Raw genomic sequence first — 18,546 nt, forward strand, 5'->3', positions numbered from 1 at the left:
TTTTCCACCATAATTTGGCCCAAAACAATCATACTTCATCACCATCTCCGTGATTGTGGTAACCAATCCTCAAATGATAAGGTGTCCCGTAAAAACCTCTTCTTCTTTAAGAATGTTTCAAAACAATCATTGTATGTAGAGGCATTGGTTCTATGTACCACTGCCTATTCAAATAAAATAACAATGAAAAAAATAAATCTGTTTTTTAAATGATCCAGTTTTCCTTTAATAAATAATATTAAGGACTACTTCTCCTGTTCCACAGTTTCAAGGTTGTACTTTCTGGCACAACTTAGTATGATCCCCACACTCTTTCATGATGTACTCATATTTTGTCATTCTGATTTTACTGAAAAGCTGGGGATATAGCTCAGTGGTAGAGGATTGGACTGCAGATCAAGAGGTCCCTGGTTCAAATCCGGGTGTCCCCTCACCCTATTTTGATTCTGTTGTTTGTAATTGGGACTTTTCATCAATTCCATTTGAATCATCTTTGACAGAGTCAGTGTTCCCTTGGATATTGCACTTTAATAGCATTTCAGTGTTTCCTGCTCAAAACCAGTGAGTAAATGCAGTTTTTAACACTCTGCTTGTTATTCCCTTTGGGAAATTTCTGAAACATCATTGATCAATTTTGTAATTTGGCTCTTCCTTTCACAGCACTAAACAAAGGGAATGGACTATGACAGCAATTGACAACTTTGTTATACTGTTTGGTGCTTTCTTGTATTGCACTGACGAAATGGCGTATAAAACTTGGCAGCGAAGCAGTCAATCTATTTCTCATTTCACCTGTGTCTCCAGTCTTACATATATTCCACCTCTTCTCTGTGCATGCAAAGTATGTGTTTGTTTGAAGCACTTCATTTTTGTGCAACGTAGGAACTATTTAATTTCTCCTTAAAAGCTCTGCCTACGTGCAAGATGTACGAACTATCATTGCAGTTGCAAGAAGGCTGGTCTGAAGAATCAGGCCATTTGCAAACGCAAAATGGCTTTTTCTGATGTATTAAATGGAAGGTATTCGAAAGGGGTTTTGGGTGTACCTTCCAAATACCGAATTGTAGTGGTACGTAGAAATGTTTTTCCACCATAATTTGGCCCAAAACAATCATACTTCATCACCATCTCAGTGATTGTGGTAACCAATCCTCAAATGATAAGATGTCCCGTAAAAACCTCTTCCCCTTTAAGAATGTTTCAAAACAATCATTGTATGTAGAGGCATTGGTCCTATGTACCACTGCCTATTCAAATAAAATCACAATGAAACAAATATCTGTTTTTAAATGATCCAGTTTTCCTTTAATAAATAATATTAAGGACTACTTCTCCTGTTCCAAAGTTTCAAGGTTGTACTTTCTGGCACAACTTAGTATGATCCTCACACTCTTTCATGATGTACTGATATTTTGTCATTCTGATTTTACTGAAAAGATGGGGATATAGCTCAGTGGTAGAGCATTTGACTGCAGATCAAGAGGTCCCTGGTTCAAATCTGGGTGTCCCCTCACCCTATTTTGATTTTGTTGTTTGTAATTGGGACTTTTCATCAATTCCATTTGAATCATCTTTGACAGAGTCAGTGTTCCCTTGGATATTGTACTTTAATAGCATTTCAATGTTTCCTGCTTAAAACCTGTGAGTAAATGCAGTTTTTAACACTCTGCTTGGTATTCCCTTTGGTAAATTTCTGAAACATCATTGATCAATTTTGGAATTCGGCTCTTCCTTTCACAGCACTAAACAAAGGGAATGGACTATGAAACCAATTGACAACTTTGTTATACTGTTTGGTGCTTTCTTGTATTGCACTGAAGAAATGGCGTATAAAACTTGGCAGCGAAGCAGTCAATCTATTTCTCATTTCACCTGTGTCTTCAGTCTTACATATATTCCCCCTCTTCTCTGTGCATGCAAAGTATGTGTTTGTTTGAAGCACTTCATTTTTGTGCAACGTAGGAACTATTTAATTTCTCCTTAAAAGCTCTGCCTACGTGCAAGATGTACGAACTATCATTGCAGTTGCAAGAAGGCTGGTCTGAAGAATCAGGCCATTTGCAAACGCAAAATGGCTTTTTCTGATGTATTAAATGGAAGGTATTCGAAAGGGGTGTTTGGGTGTACCTTCCAAATACCGAATTGTAGTGGTACAAAGAAATGTTTTTCCACCATAATTTGGCCCAAAACAATCATACTTCCTCACCATCTCAGTGATTGTGATGAAGGGTGAATTGAAGCCCTCAGGGGTGTGGTCACGAGTTACAAACCATAAACCACCCTGCCCTGTGGTTTTGAGCCGCTGGGCACATGTCACCGACGCAATACTTCACTGGGGAATAAGGAACAAGCAACAAAGATTACGGTTGGGTGACATTTTATTGCACAAAACACATGTATTTCGATAAAACGCATTTCTAGTGAATATTCTTTAAGACAATCTGGCTTCACTCTGCCAGGAATATATATGCTAAATAGAACTTGCCTCTAAAGTGCTGTGAGGCAAGCTGGAATGATCCATTGAAATCACATTTAAATCAGTTAGAGCTAGAATTTAAGAAGGACACAGAATACATTCTATGAACATATAGAGAACTTGAAACCCGCCTTCATGAAGAAAATAATTCCTGCAGATTGAATAGTTTAATGTGAGGGGCCAGCATTATTACGGCGGCACAATTTAAATTACTTAATGATGAAACCTACTCTTGACTGCAAAGCTCTTAATGTACCTGTCAAGTGTGGGTGGAACAACGTTATTGCTTTGCAATAGCAATAAAGTTTTTTAGAATAAAGACAGAGCAGAGGAGAGAGAAAAATACAATTTTAAAGTGTCAGAAAGAATTAGAGCTTCAGCCAAAGGTGCATAGATAGGCTGAAGGAAACAACACAAGCGCCAGTGACCCAACGGGTCACTGCCACGAGGTCGTCTGTTGGATGGTCTGAGGAACAGATTTTTATACTTGTTTTCACTGATGAACTATTGATATGAGGATGACGACATTATCAGGTGTCTGTACAGGACATGACACATTTTGGTCTTGTCTGGAACATTTTTAAGAACACAGAAGTTTCACCCACGCTATGTTTCTCAAAAGGTCACAGGAAGTTTGACCGTGAATCATAATGAAATTGCACACCGATTGACCAGGATTTGCGTCACTTCAGGGAAATTTTTATATAAAAAAAAGGAGAAACATTTAGAAAGATATTGGTCGCATGTCTTAGTTACATTATGGCTAGCAACAGATACACTAATATGATAGATGACAGACGGCAAGTGGATCATCAGGTATTGCGTGATGTCTCTCTTAGCTTAGGAAGATCCCTGTTCTTGTGGTATTGCTATTCTTGCAGCATCTTCGTGTGTGTAAGAGACGACGTGCAGATCGAGGGAGTGGGGGCCCAGGGGGAACTGGGCCTCACTGAGACGATTTGTATGAGAGAGACACTTTGGGGCCTATTCATAGAAAAAGAGCAGCTGGGACAAAATGGGTCAATTTAACAGATTCCTTTTTATGCTGGCTGGTGGGGGTCTCATGCTTCAAGGGTGGGCAGAATTGGCCTGGGGTAAAAACTAGACCCTGCGTCATCTCCCCCCTTTTCGTTCATCTCAAAAAGAACGAAATTATACGTGCTACGTTTCAATTCTGCCATTCTCAGGAGGAGCAGGAAGTGCTACGGACATGTGGTGCTGGCTATTCAATTTTAGTACAATATCTCTGTCTCATTTAATCAGTATCTTCTGTATAGCACTGTGATCATAATACATTTATAGTCATTATAATGGCATTAAATAGTGTTCAATACTGCTAGTAGCACTCATTATCATTTTTATTCTTTGTTCTGAAAGTCTTGAGGCATTGTTCCAATCGTTGGTACGTGTGGTTGGTGTGATTAGTTGGAAGAATGTCTTATTTTCTGCTGTACTTTAAGTCTTTTCAAAACTTAAACTGAAAAATTAAACAGATCTTCAGTGATCATTTCTGTAAACAGACAAAGTAACCGTTGGTGCCTGTCTTCAGGTAATTTGAGAGGTTTGCAAGCACTTCTATTACCTAGGCACTTTCAAATATGAAAAAACAAAGTGATGAAGACGGAAAAGATATCTCGTCACAACTCGCAGATTGAGGGGTTGGGGCATTTGAAGTTCCAGACGTCTTTAGGTGATGTATCGTTGGGGTCTGCTTACACTCTTTCTTCCTCTGCTGTGTAGCACATGCAACCCATCAGGATGATCTTGGGATAACATCCCCACTTGGTGCTTTTCATGGGGCGGAGTCAATGCTTTCTTTGTAGGAGAACCATGGATCAAGAAAGTCAGTCACTAGCACTGGAAGAGAACGTAGGGGTCCTTGGATGATAGTATCAAGAGGCCTGGCCTGCTCTGGTTTAGCAGGGAGCTGCCTCCGTTGAGTTGTGCTTTCCTGGAGGAAGCCTGGCCTGCAGCAAGCAGGGATCTGCCTCTCCTCTAATCCATCTTGTCGTTGCTGGTCTGCTGGAGTGCATATTGTACCTGTGGGGTACCTTAGATGACACTCTTGATGCAAGTTGAGCTTGCCCTCCTTTGTCTAGCCAGACTTCTGGTGTCCCTTCTTCAGGAAGGCCTTTCAGAACTTAACAATGTTAGTCGTTGTAGTGCCACTCATGGACAACAGAGCAAGTGGAAGTGCATCAATCCAGTCTGTGTAGCTCCTCGCCCCTTGCACACCCCTTCAATGACATGTGAGATTAACGGTGGTCAATTGTCAGAACACAAAAGCATAGGCACTTAAAAGTGTGGAATGAACTCCTTCAGGAGGCATTTTGGAAAAAAGTTTATACATTGCAGTGTTTGGATAGTTGTACCAACACGTACTTGCAGTCTCAAATAGGGGGCTATGATTAGTCCCGGCACCAAGGTGAGATGAAGCAGTCCATTTCATGTGCATTTAACCTAAGTACCAGCATTTTAGAAAAACACAGTAACAATCTGATCACATCCTATAAGTCATAGACAATGAAAAAGACTTTAGGGAAATAGTACATCTCATTATCTCCTATCTTCATATCGTGATATCATGTGGAGAAGAAGCAATTTGAACCATTGTGTACATACAACCGGTTACCTCGTGATATACAGTCCTTGGAGGAGGTGTGTGCAGCACATTCTACAATTTAAACTCTTTTTAATAGCAACAGACCTTTCAATAAATGTGCTATTACTGAACTGGTGCATGCTGTATGTTTGCCAGCTGACGTAAGAAGGGCGCTCCAAATGAAGAAAACAGCCTAAACATTATATTGGCATCCCTGTGTTACATTGTATTCTTTTTGTTCACTAATGCAAAAGGCTGTATTATTAGGATGAGTGCTCTAGGTAAATCTTTGAAGCCCAGACTGCAATTTTGATACTTGTTAGAGTATAAAAATGTGTACACTAATATTCAATATTTAGCAATGTGATGCTATGCATATTGCTCACAGCAGTGCCCCAATTAGATGCAAATATTTGTAGAAGCTTCAACGCAAGACCGATAATTCTTTTCTTTCAAAATAAAATGTTCACAAAACAGAATGCAAAAAATATTTCACCCAACCCAACACAAGGTAGGCACCATTCTTTGCAACATAAAAATAAACAAGCATTGGCAAATTCAGTAGGTCTCAAAATTATTTGTTACCCTCTTGGCTTTGTCAATGCACACCCATTATTGTAGTCCCTGGCTTATGTACTGCTTGAAAGCATTTTAGTACACTCACCTTCCAGTATAGGTACACAATATTTCCTGCAACTTTGAAGAACCTAGACTATACTAGTAAGTACTATTAGGGTGTAATAGGGTGTAATAGCAACCAGAAAACATAAAAAACGTTGCTGTGTGATGTGGTCAATTAATGCCTGCAAAATACTTCCTCCCCCTACAGCCAGTGGGGGTATCCATGGCATGTTATTAACAAAGCATTTAAATGTACCTTGGGCCTGCTCATTTTTCTTCGCTCTTTCCTCGTCTGACCTACGGAGTATTTTGACATATTCAGCAGACATATTCAGCATCTTGGTCGTTAAGTAGACGCTCATACTGGGCCGCTGTACCAATACATTGGTAGCGGTATTGTGAATTAATTCAGGTAACCGTGAGAGAACTGAATAGTGCAATGAAGGATATGTGGGGGGGGTGCTGGACATTACGGAGATAAGGAGAGGTGGAGCATGACCGGTGTGGGGGGGGTAGCAAAAGGGAGTCAAGTGCCAGGATGGAATACAGTTCTCACCCCTCCTCTTTTGGCAATCAGTTTGCAGGCGCAAAATGAGAGGCAAAAGAATTTACTGGAAGTGGGCGAAGGGCAAGGCACATGTAGTCAGTTTGTAGATAACCATGCAGCACACACATAAACAGACAGAAAGCAAAAACAATGGAAAACGTATTTTTAGATGGAGGCAAAAAAAAGTAATATCCTTCCCCGGGAGAAAAATGGAAGTATGACGTGTGCTGCTGCACAGCACAGAGTAGAGGGGGCATCTGGGGGACGAGTTGGAGAGAGAGAGAACTGTTAGTAGTGAAGGAGAGAGAGAGAGAGACTGTGGAAGACCGGTGTTTAATATCGTGTTGGGTGAAGTGCCATGCGGCGAAGTGAACCACTGTGGCAGGAAATTGTTGACACAGAGCACAGAGCACTTCCTCTTTTTGTGCGCGCAAATTGCAAGCTGACAAAGGCAGTAAGTCTCGCCTTGCCGTCCTTCCGACAATGGAAGGAGGGGTGAGAAATGAATTTGGGAGAGGCCAGGTGCCTAAAGGACATCGTTTAATTTTGAAAGCATGAGGAATAAAAAACCCTTAAATGATGTCTATATATAGGACAGCACAATGAAGATGAAATGACATTGTTATGAAATGAAAAAATGGAAACGAAACCGGAGTGTAAGGCAGTTATTATACAAGGAAATTACACTAAGGAAATCACACTGAGTATAGGCACATCAAATCATTTGTCCAGGAATTAAACCCCTGGACCCCATACAATCCTTGAGCTGCTGAGGGAGTCTAAATATACAGGAGTACACCACAGAAGTGTAACGCCACAAAGTAACGGAGTTGAAAGGCAAATTTTTGAAACCACAGGAACCACTGAAACGGGTACTGTAAATTATAACTGGTATTTGCGAGAAAAAAACTACAGGTGTGACCACACAAAGATAGAGATAGGGGGGGTCGAGGGTATTAATCCATTTAAATGCTCATTTCTGGAGTGCAAATCAACCTCATTCAAGTGCAAAGAATAATATTTTAAATCTATGGCAATACTTCAAAATGTGACCCATAATGAAAAACACACTACATGCTCATGTCAACCACCCCTGCTTAGCAATTGCAACAAGCTTCTCCAACCAGTAGCTCTTGAGCCACTGATAGCTTTCTAGTATGTGGCTCAATTTACGAAATTAAAACCTATTTTGTGCTTTGTTGAATTAATGTATGTATATCAAAATTGAAGAGCATATATTTGATAGAAAATGTAGATATTTTCTGAACACGTAATGTTATTTTTGAAGGAACAATTTTTGAAGTTGCCAATATATGTAAAGCTTATATATTTTTTTTTTTTTTAGTAAATAAATACCAGCATTGGGAGGCTTATTCCTCATATTATTTCTTTGGTGTTAGAGTCATTGAATCTTCAGCCACTATTCATTGCCCATCTTGAAGCATTCCATGTTAAACCCCCCTTAAATGTACAAATGCAAGATCAATGGTGTGTTTCTGATGTGAACCACATTCTGCCTGGGCCACTCTTTCTTAGCTGCTATAATTGAGATCTGGTATAGGTCCCTCTACTATACCCTTAAGGACACAGGGGTATATACTGTCTTGTAATTCTTCATTCTGTGCAGCAACCAGGGTGGTACTGGTCGATACAACTGGCATAGGAAATGTTAGACCGAAGTGAGTATTATGTTCAACAGCTTGACAGAATTAGCAGTCTTTCCCAACTTTCAATTTTTTTTTAAGATAAAGTATATGTGAAAGGCAGTATGTATTCTTATATATAGTAGAACTCAGTATCATATTCATAGGGACACTAGTATCTATGTTGATCACTGTGAACCTGGGAGGAGAGATGCTATTTTATTGCTTGGGTGTGCCCTGCTTATGTATCTTTACCCTAGATGTTGGGAAAGTTGGGGAATCGATGTAGTGTTCCTTTCTCAAACACTGCCTGAATATTCTGCATAGGGCTTTTTGTTTTAGTAGTGCCGAATGAGTGGACTTACAACAGACTGCGAAGAATCCGATTATTCTGCGTCTTCTTCATCAGAGATGACAATGGAATTTGAGCCGTGTGATGGACCCTGATAATCTGAATGAGTTATAGAATGAGTGGACTGAGATGGGCTAGGCCCGTTGCAGAAAAATGCATGTGTGCAGGCAAATACGTCAGTCATGGAAATAATAGAGACGGTCACCTGGGTATTAGGAGTGAACAGGAACCCTAGAATGTTCCAAGCCTTAGCTAGGCGCTTTCGGCTCTTGCTATCAAGCCTTTTTATTGTGTTAAAAGTGGTATTATGTATTGCCACAGGAACGTCATGCACCAGATGCATAGAGCAATTTATAATATGTGTGGTGGTGTTGGCCATCACGAATATAGAGGATGTGACGAGGATGTCAAGGGGTTCGGTGGACTAATTAAATACGTGCCCACCCCTTCTTGGCTATCAGTCGCTCGGCGAATGACAGACAAACAACACTGCGGAGATGGTGCAAACAGTGAGAGAGAATGAGCAGTCTAACAAAAGCTAAAATAATGACACCCAATCCTCGCAGAGAGGAAATACAGACAAGAAGAATGCCCGTGAAAGAAAACACAGGCCAGAGACAGAGACCACAAGGTGAAAACCTTAATGGGAACAAAATAATAATAATAATAAATAACGCACAGAGCTCACGAAGCGAGTGGGAAACCAGTGTAGCAAGAGTAAAATACAATACTAATACAAATATTTTGTACAGGTGAATAAATATATACTTCCCAAGACTCGAACGTGGGGTCAAAAAGTACCTCTCAGGACCCACCTCACTTAGGAACAGTACAGTGGAGAGCCAGCACTTAGGAGCAATAATGTGCTTAAGCAGATGTAGAGCAGGAGCATAGATGAAGTGAGGGCACTTAGCAAGAAAACCACAGTAGGTGGTGGCAAGCAGCATCAAAGGAAAAGCATGTGTCCAAGACAACACAATCACGAGTCAACCACACCCCAAAGCCGAACACGACACAATCACGTGTCAACCACACCCCAAAGCCGAACACTACACAATCACGTGTCAACCACACCCCAAAGCCGAACACCTGGACACACCCAGGAAACACCCAGTACCCCTAGACTCGAACTGGGGTAGGGAAGCGCGAACCTCCCCACAAAAGAGGAGGCTGGGACTCGAACCCGATTCCGGACCTGCCGGAATACACCCAATCTCGCAGACTCGAACTGCCGAGAGGGATCATGAAGCTAGGGGGGTTAGTTGATACCACAGGAAATTACACCGCAACTCGCTCCCTCCGTGCTCGAACCAGCCGGGAGGCGACAAGCCACAAGCCACACGCGTTGAGCTTTAAATAGCACTCGAGCAGGGCACCTGACAAGGAAGCGTTCAAAACGGGACCACTGAGATACATAGAGGGTTCGTGAATCGTGACCATAGGCAATGCTGCGGGGGTGGGGGGGAGTTCTGAGTCCTACCCAGAGCTAGCCACAAGGGGACCGCACACAGCCGCTGTATCTGACAGGAAGGCAAAAAACTGTGACCACACAAGAAAATAGAAAGATACAATACAATACAATGTGCAAAGTAGTAATGTGTTATCAACCTAGAATATGGCAAAGAACAAAATGCAATCGCACGTCAAACCATAATGCGAAAATGGAGAACTAGGGGAGACTCTAACTCCGACCCCGGACACAGAGGCTCCGGCGGACACCCTGCACACAGACTCTAACTGGAGAGGGATCAAAAACCTAGAACCACTGACGCTATAACCATCCCCTCCGGAGCGGAACCGGCAGGGCAAACAAGAGTGCAAAACAGGAAAACCCCCAACCTTGAAAGCACAACTGGTATGAACTAATAAGCAGCAGAAAAGCCGATACTGGCCTCTGACAAAGTGACAAATCGTGACCACACAAAGGGACAGACATTTTGGGTTCAAATCATGACCAGAGATAGCGCCGCAGGGACAGGTGACAGCCAGAGACAGTCCACAAAAGAGTCAGTCGCACCCCCAGGCAGCAGAGACCCAGGAAATCCAAGGAAGTACAAAACCCCTGGTCTTACCCGTGGTCTCTGCCCCAAGGAGCGGCGGCGGTGCTCTCAGGAACCTGTCTCTGGTGTGCGCCAAACCCACTGCAGACGTATGTGGTATGATGCACGTTGGGCGCCAGCTGATGAAGGGTGAATTGAAGCCCTCAGGGGTGTGGTCACGAGTTACAAACCATAAACCACCCTGCCCTGTGGTTTTGAGCCGCTGGGCACATGTCACCGACGCAATACTTCACTGGGGAATAAGGAACAAGCAACAAAGATTACAGTTGGGTGACATTTTATTGCACAAAACACATGTATTTCGATAAAACGCATTTCTAGTGAATATTCTTTAAGACAATCTGGCTTCACTCTGCCAGGAGTATATGCTAAATAGAACTTGCCTCTAAAGTGCTGTGAGGCAAGCTGGAATGATCCATTGAAATCACATTTAAATCAGTTAGAGCTAGAATTTAAGAAGGACACAGAATACATTCTATGAACATATAGAGAACTTGAAACCCGCCTTCATGAAGAAAATAATTCCTGCAGATTGAATAGTTTAATGTGAGGGGCCAGCATTATTACGGCGGCACAATTTAAATTACTTAGGGGATGAAACCTACTCTTGACTGCAAAGCTCTTAATGTACCTGTCAAGTGTGGGTGGAACAACGTTATTGCTTTGCAATAGCAATAAAGTTTTTTAGAATAAAGACAGATCAGAGGAGAGAGAAAAATACAATTTTAAAGTGTCAGAAAGAATTAGAGCTTCAGCCAAAGGTGCATAGATAGGCTGAAGGAAACAACACAAGCGCCAGTGACCCAACGGGTCACTGCCACGAGGTCGCCTGTTGGATGGTCTGAGGAACAGATTTTTATACTTGTTTTCACTGATGAACTATTGATATGAGGATGACGACATTATCAGGTGTCTGTACAGGACATGACACATTTTGGTCTTGTCTGGAACATTTTTAAGAACACAGAAGTTTCACCCACGCTATGTTTCTCAAAAGTTCACAGGAAGTTTGACCGTGAATCATAATGAAATTGCACACCGATTGACCAGGATTTGCGTCACTTCAGGGAAATTTTTATATAAAAAAAAGGAGAAACATTTAGAAAGATATTGGTTGCATGTCTTAGTTACATTATGGCTAGCAACAGATACACTAATATGATAGATGACAGACGGCAAGTGGATCATCAGGTATTGCGTGATGTCTCTCTTAGCTTAGGAAGATCCCTGTTCTTGTGGTATTGCTATTCTTGCAGCATCTTCGTGTGTGTAAGAGACGACGTGCAGATCGAGGGAGTGGGGGCCCAGGGGGAACTGGGCCTCACTGAGACGATTTGTATGAGAGAGACACTTTGGGGCCTATTCATAGAAAAAGAGCAGCTGGGACAAAATGGGTCAATTTAACAGATTCCTTTTTATGCTGGCTGGTGGGGGTCTCATGCTTCAAGGGTGGGCAGAATTGGCCTGGGGTAAAAACTAGACCCTGCGTCAATTGTGGTAACCAATCCTCAAATGATAAGGTGTCCCGTAAAAACCTCTTCACCTTTAAGAATGTTTCAAAACAATCATTGTATGTAGAGGCATTGGTCCTATGTACCACTGCCTATTCAAAAAAAATAACAATGAAACAAATAAATCTGTTTTTAAATGATCCAGTTTTCCTTTAATAAATAATATTATGGACTACTTCTCCTGTTCCACAGTTTCAAGGTTGTACTTTCTGGCACAACTTGGTATGATCCTCACACTCTTTCATGATGTACTGATATTTTGTCATTCTGATTTTGCTGAAAAGCTGGGGATATAGCTCAGTGGTAGAGCATTTGACTGCAGATCAAGAGGTCCCTGGTTCAAATCAGGGTGTCCCCTGACCCTATTTTGATTCTGTTGTTTGTAATTGGGACTTTTCATCAATTCCATTTGGATCATCTTTGACAGAGTCAGTGTTCCCTAGGATATTGCACTTTAATAGCATTTCAGTGTTTCCTGCTCAAAACCTGTGAGTAAATGCAGTTTTTAACACTCTGCTTGTTATTCCCTTTGGGAAATTTCTGAAACATCATTGATCAATTTTGTAATTTGACTCTTCCTTTCACAGCACTAAACAAAGGGAATGGACTATGAAAGCAATTGACAACTTTGTTATACTGTTTGGTGCTTTCTTGTATTGCACTGAAGAAATGGCGTATAAAAACTTGGCAGCGAAGCAGTCAATCTATTTCTCATTTCACCTGTGTCTTCAGTCTTACATATATTCCACCTCTTCTCTGTGCATGCAAAGTATGTCTTTGTTTGAAGCACTTCATTTTTGTGCAACATAGGAACTATTTAATTTCTCCTTAAAAGCTCTGCCTACGTGCAAGATGTACGAACTATCATTGCAGTTGCAAGAAGGCTGGTCTGAAGAATCAGGCCATTTGCAAACGCAAAATGGCTTTTTCTGATGTATTAAATGGAAGGTATTCGAAAGGGGTGTTTGGGTGTACCTTCCAAATACCGAATTGTAGTGGTACGTAAAAATGTTTTTCCACCATATTTTGGCCCAAAACAATCATACTTCATCACCATCTCCGTGATTGTGGTAACCAATCCTCAAATGATAAGGTGTCCCGTAAAAACCTCTTCTTCTTTAAGAATGTTTCAAAACAATCATTGTATGTAGAGGCATTGGTTCTATGTACCACTGCCTATTCAAATAAAATAACAATGAAACAAATAAATCTGTTTTTTAAATGATCCAGTTTTCCTTTAATAAATAATATTAAGGACTACTTCTCCTGTTCCACAGTTTCAAGGTTGTACTTTCTGGCACAACTTAGTATGATCCTCACACTCTTTCATGATGTACTCATATTTTGTCATTCTGATTTTACTGAAAAGCTGGGGATATAGCTCTGTGGTAGAGCATTGGACTGCAGATCAAGAGGTCCCTGGTTCGAATCTGGGTGTCCCCTCACCCTATTTTGATTCTGTTGTTTGTAATTGGGACTTTTCATCAATTCCATTTGAATCATCTTTGACAGAGTCAGTGTTCCCTTGGATATTGCACTTTAATAGCATTTCAGTGTTTCCTGCTCAAAACCTGTGAGTAAATGCAGTTTTTAACACTCTGCTAGTTATTCCCTTTGGGAAATTTCTGAAACATCATTGATCAATTTTGTAATTTGGCTCTTCCTTTCACAGCACTAAACAAAGGGAATGGACTATGAAAGCAATTGACAACTTTGTTATACTGTTTGGTGCTTTCTTGTATTGCACTGACGAAATGGCGTATACAACTTGGCAGCGAAGCAGTCAATCTATTTCTCATTTCACCTGTGTCTCCAGTCTTACATATATTCCACCTCTTCTCTGTGCATGCAAAGTATGTGTTTGTTTGAAGCACTTCATTTTTGTGCAACGTAGGAACTATTTAATTTCTCCTTAAAAGCTCTGCATACGTGCAAGATGTACGAACTATCATTGCAGTTGCAAGAAGGCTGGTCTGAAGAATCAAGCCATTTGCAAACGCAAAATGGCTTTTTCTGATGTATTAAATGGAAGGTATTCGAAAGGGGTTTTGGGTGTACCTTCCAAATACCGAATTGTAGTGGTACGTAGAAATGTTTTTCCACCATAATTTGGCCCAAAACAATCATACTTCATCACCATCTCAGTGATTGTGGTAACCAATCCTCAAATGATAAGGTGTCCCGTAAAAACCTCTTCCCCTTTAAGAATGTTTCAAAACAATCATTGTATGTAGAGGCATTGGTCCTATGTACCACTGCCTATTCAAATAAAATAACAATGAAACAAATAAATCTGTTTTTAAATGATCCAGTTTTCCTTTAATAAATAATATTAAGGACTACTTCTCCTGTTCCACAGTTTCAAGGTTGTACTTTCTGGCACAACTTGGTATGATCCTCACACTCTTTCATGATGTACTGATATTTTGTCATTCTGACTTTACTGACAAGCTGGGGATATAGCTCAGTGGTAGAGCATTTGACTGCAGATCAGGAGGTCCCTGGTACAAATCCGGGTGTCCCCTCACCCCATTTTGATTCTGTTGTTTGTAATTGGGACTTTTCATCAATTCCATTTGGATCATCTTTGACAGAGTCAGTGTTCCCTAGGATATTGCACTTTAATAGCATTTCAGTGTTTTCTGCTCAAAACCTGTGAGTAAATGCAGTTTTTAACACTCTGCTTGTTATTCCCTTTGGGAAATTTCTGAAACATTATTGATCAATTTTGTAATTTGGCTCTTCCTTTCACAGCACTAAACAAAGGGAATGGACTATGAAAGCAATTGACAACTTTATTATACTGTTTGGTGCTTTCTTGTATTGCACTGAAGAAATGGCGTATAAAACTTGGCAGCGAAGCAGTCAATCTATTTCTCATTTCACCTGTGTCTCCAGTCTTACATATATTCCACCTCTTCTCTGTGCATGCAAAGTATTGTTTGTTTGAAGCACTTCATTTTTGTGCAATGTAGGAACTATTTAATTTCTCCTTAAAAGCTCTGCCTACGTGCAAGATGTACGAACTATCATTGCAGTTGCAAGAAGGCCTGCCTGAAGAATCAGGCCATTTGCAAACGCAAAATGGCTTTTTCTGATGTATTAAATGGAAGGTATTCGAAAGGGGTGTTTGGTTGTACCTTCCAAATACCGAATTGTAGTGGTACTTAGAAATGTTTTTCCACCATAATTTGGCCTAAATCAATCATACTTCATCACCATCTCCGTGATTGTGGTAACCAATCCTCAAATGATAAGGTGTCCCGTAAAAACCTCTTCCCCTTTAAGAATGTTTCAAAACAATCATTGTATGTAGAGGCATTGGTACTATGTACCACTGCCTATTCAAATAAAATAACAATGAAACAAATAAATCTGTTTTTTAAATGATCCAGTTTTCCTTTAATAAATAATATTAAGGACTACTTCTCCTGTTCCACAGTTTCAAGGTTGTACTTTCTGGCACAACTTAGTATGATCCTCACACTCTTTCATGATGTACTCATATTTTGTCATTCTGATTTTACTGAAAAGCTGGGGATATAGCTCAGTGGTAGAGCAATGGACTGCAGATCAAGAGGTCCCTGGTTCAAATCTGGGTGTCCCCTCACCCTATTTTGATTCTGTTGTTTGTAATTGGGACTTTTCATCAATTCCATTTGGATCATCTTTAACAGAGTCAGTGTTCCCTTGGATATTGCACTTTAATAGCATTTCAGTGTTTCCTGCTCAAAACCTGTGAGTAAATGCAGTTTTTAACACTCGGCTTGTTATTCCCTTTGGGAAATTTCTGAAACATCATTGATCAATTTTGGAATTCGGCTCTTCCTTTCATAGCACTAAACAAAGGGAATGGACTATGAAACCAATTGACAACGTTGTTATACTGTTTGGTGCTTTCTTGTATTGCACTGAAGAAATGGCGTATAAAACTTGGCAGCGAAGCAGTCAATCTATTTCTCATTTCACCTCTGTCTTCAGTCTTACATATATTCCACCTCTTCTCTGTGCATGCAAAGTATGTGTTTGTTTGAAGCACTTCATTTTTGTGCAACGTAGGAACTATTCAATTTCTCCTTAAAAGCTCTGCCTACGTGCAAGATGTACGAACTATCATTGCAGATGCAAGAAGGCTGGTCTGAAGAATCAGGCCATTTGCAAACGCAAAATGGCTTTTTCTGATATATTAAATGACAGGTATTCGAAAGGGGTGTTTGGGTGTACCTTCCAAATACCGAATTGTAGTGGTACAAAGAAATGTTTTTCCACCATAATTTGGCCCAAAACAATCATACTTCATCACCATCTCAGTGATTGTGGTAACCAATCCTCAAATGATAAGGTGTCCCGCAAAAACCTCTTCCCCTTTCAGAATGTTTCAAAAAAATCATTGTATGTAGAGGCATTGGTTCTATGTACCACTGCCTATTCAAATAAAATAACAATGAAACAAATATCTGTTTTTAAATGATCCAGTTTTCCTTTAATAAATAATATTAAGGACTACTTCTCCTGTTCCATAGTTTCAAGGTTGTACTTTCTGGCACAACTTAGTATGATCCTCACACTATTTCATGATGTACTGATATTTTGTCATTCTGATTTTACTGCAAAGATGGGGATATAGCTCAGTGGTAGAGCATTTGACTGCAGCTCAAGAAGTCCCTGGTTCAAATCCGGGTGTCCCCTCACCCTATTTTGATTCTGTTGTTTGTAATTGGGACTTTTCATCAATTCCATTTGAATCATCTTTGACAGAGTCAGTGTTCCCTTGGATATTGCACTTTAATAGCATTTCAGTGTTTCCTGCTTAAAACCTGTGAGTAAATGCAGTTTTTAACACTCTGCTTGGTATTCCCTTTGGTAAATTTCTGAAACTTCATTGATCAATTTTGTAATTCGGCTCTTCCTTTCACAGCACTAAACAAAGGGAATGGACTATGAAACCAATTGACAACTTTGTTATACTGTTTGGTGCTTTCTTGTATTGCACTGAAGAAATGGCGTATAAAACTTGGCAGCGAAGCAGTCAATCTATTTCTCATTTCACCTGTGTCTTCAGTCTTACATATATTCCACCTCTTCTCTGTGCATGCAAAGTATGTGTTTGTTTGAAGCACTTCATTTTTGTGCAACGTAGGAACTATTCAATTTCTCCTTAAAATCTCTGCCTACGTGCAAGATGTACGAACTATCATTGCAGTTGCAAGAAGGCTGGTCTGAAGAATCAGGCCATTTGCAAACGCAAAATGGCTTTTTCTGATGTATTAAATGGAAGGTATTCGAAAGGGGTTTTGGGTGTACCTTCCAAATACCGAATTGTAGTGGTACGTAGAAATGTTTTTCCACCATAATTTGGCCCAAAACAATCATACTTCATCACCATCTCAGTGATTGTGGTAACCAATCTTCAAATGATAAGGTGTCCCGCAAAAACCTCTTCCCCTTTCAGAATGTTTCAAAACAATCATTGTATGTAGAGGCATTGATCCTATGTACCACTGCCTATTCAAATAAAATAACAATGAAACAAATAAATCTGTTTTTAAATGATCCAGTTTTCCTTTAATAAATAATATTAAGGACTACTTCTCCTGTTCCACAGTTTCAAGGTTGTACTTTCTGGCACAACTTGGTATGATCCTCACACTCTTCCATGATGTACTGATATTTTGTCATTCTGATTTTACTGAAAAGCTGGGGATATAGCTCAGTGGTAGAGCATTTGACTGCAGATCAAGAGGTCCCTGGTTCAAATCCGGGTGTCCCCTCACCCTATTTTGATTCTGTTGTTTGTAATTGGGACTTTTCATCAATTCCATTTGGATCATCTTTGACAGAGTCAGTGTTCCCTAGGATATTGCACTTTAATAGCATTTCAGTGTTTCCTGCTCAAAACCTGTGAGTAAATGCAGTTTTTAACACTCTGCTTGTTATTCCCTTTGGGAAATTTCTGAAACATCATTGATCAATTTTGTAATTTGGCTCTTCCTTTCACAGCACTAAACAAAGGGAATGGACTATGAAAGCAATTGACAACTTTGTTATACTGTTTGGTGCTTTCTTGTATTGCACTGAAGAAGTGGCGTATAAAAACTTGGCAGCGAAGCAGTCAATCTATTTCTCATTTCACCTGTGTCTTCAGTCTTACATATAATCCACCTCTTCTCTGTGCATGCAAAGTATGTCTTTGTTTGAAGCACTTCATTTTTGTGCAACATAGGAACTATTTAATTTCTCCTTAAAAGCTCTGCCTACGTGCAAGATGTACGAACTATCATTGCAGTTGCAAGAAGGCTGGTCTGAAGAATCAGGCCATTTGCAAACGCAAAATGGCTTTTTCTGATGTATTAAATGGAAGGTATTCGAAAGGGTTGTTTGGGTGTACCTTCCAAATACCGAATTGTAGTGGTACGTAAAAATGTTTTTCCACCATAATTTGGCCCAAAACAATCATACTTCATCACCATCTCCGTGATTGTGGTAACCAATCCTCAAATGATAAGGTGTCCCGTAAAAACCTCTTCTTCTTAAAGAATGTTTCAAAACAATCATTGTATGTAGAGGCATTGGTTCTATGTACCACTGCCTATTCAAATAAAATAACAATGAAACAAATAAATCTGTTTTTTAAATGATCCAGTTTTCCTTTAATAAATAATATTAAGGACTACTTCTCCTGTTCCACAGTTTCAAGGTTGTACTTTCTGGCACAACTTAGTATGATCCTCACA

General features: G+C 40.1%; 4 non-coding genes across 4 annotated transcripts; all 4 read left to right on the plus strand.

The window, feature by feature from the left end:
* Positions 1-1,439: 1,439 nt before the first annotated feature.
* On the plus strand, positions 1,440-1,511 carry TRNAC-GCA (transfer RNA cysteine (anticodon GCA)). The gene has a single exon. It is a non-coding gene; the product is annotated as a tRNA-Cys (tRNA).
* A 10,587-nt stretch (positions 1,512-12,098) lies between these two features.
* TRNAC-GCA (transfer RNA cysteine (anticodon GCA)) lies at positions 12,099-12,170 on the plus strand. Its single transcript has one exon. It is a non-coding gene; the product is annotated as a tRNA-Cys (tRNA).
* A 4,259-nt stretch (positions 12,171-16,429) lies between these two features.
* Positions 16,430-16,501, plus strand: TRNAC-GCA (transfer RNA cysteine (anticodon GCA)). Its single transcript has one exon. It is a non-coding gene; the product is annotated as a tRNA-Cys (tRNA).
* Positions 16,502-17,511: 1,010 nt separating this feature from the next.
* TRNAC-GCA (transfer RNA cysteine (anticodon GCA)) lies at positions 17,512-17,583 on the plus strand. Its single transcript has one exon. It is a non-coding gene; the product is annotated as a tRNA-Cys (tRNA).
* The last annotated feature ends 963 nt before the right edge of the window (positions 17,584-18,546 follow it).

The sequence above is a fragment of the Lissotriton helveticus genome, chromosome 1_2 (genome assembly GCF_964261635.1).
Source record: "Lissotriton helveticus chromosome 1_2, aLisHel1.1, whole genome shotgun sequence".
Classification (NCBI taxonomy): domain Eukaryota; kingdom Metazoa; phylum Chordata; class Amphibia; order Caudata; family Salamandridae; genus Lissotriton; species Lissotriton helveticus.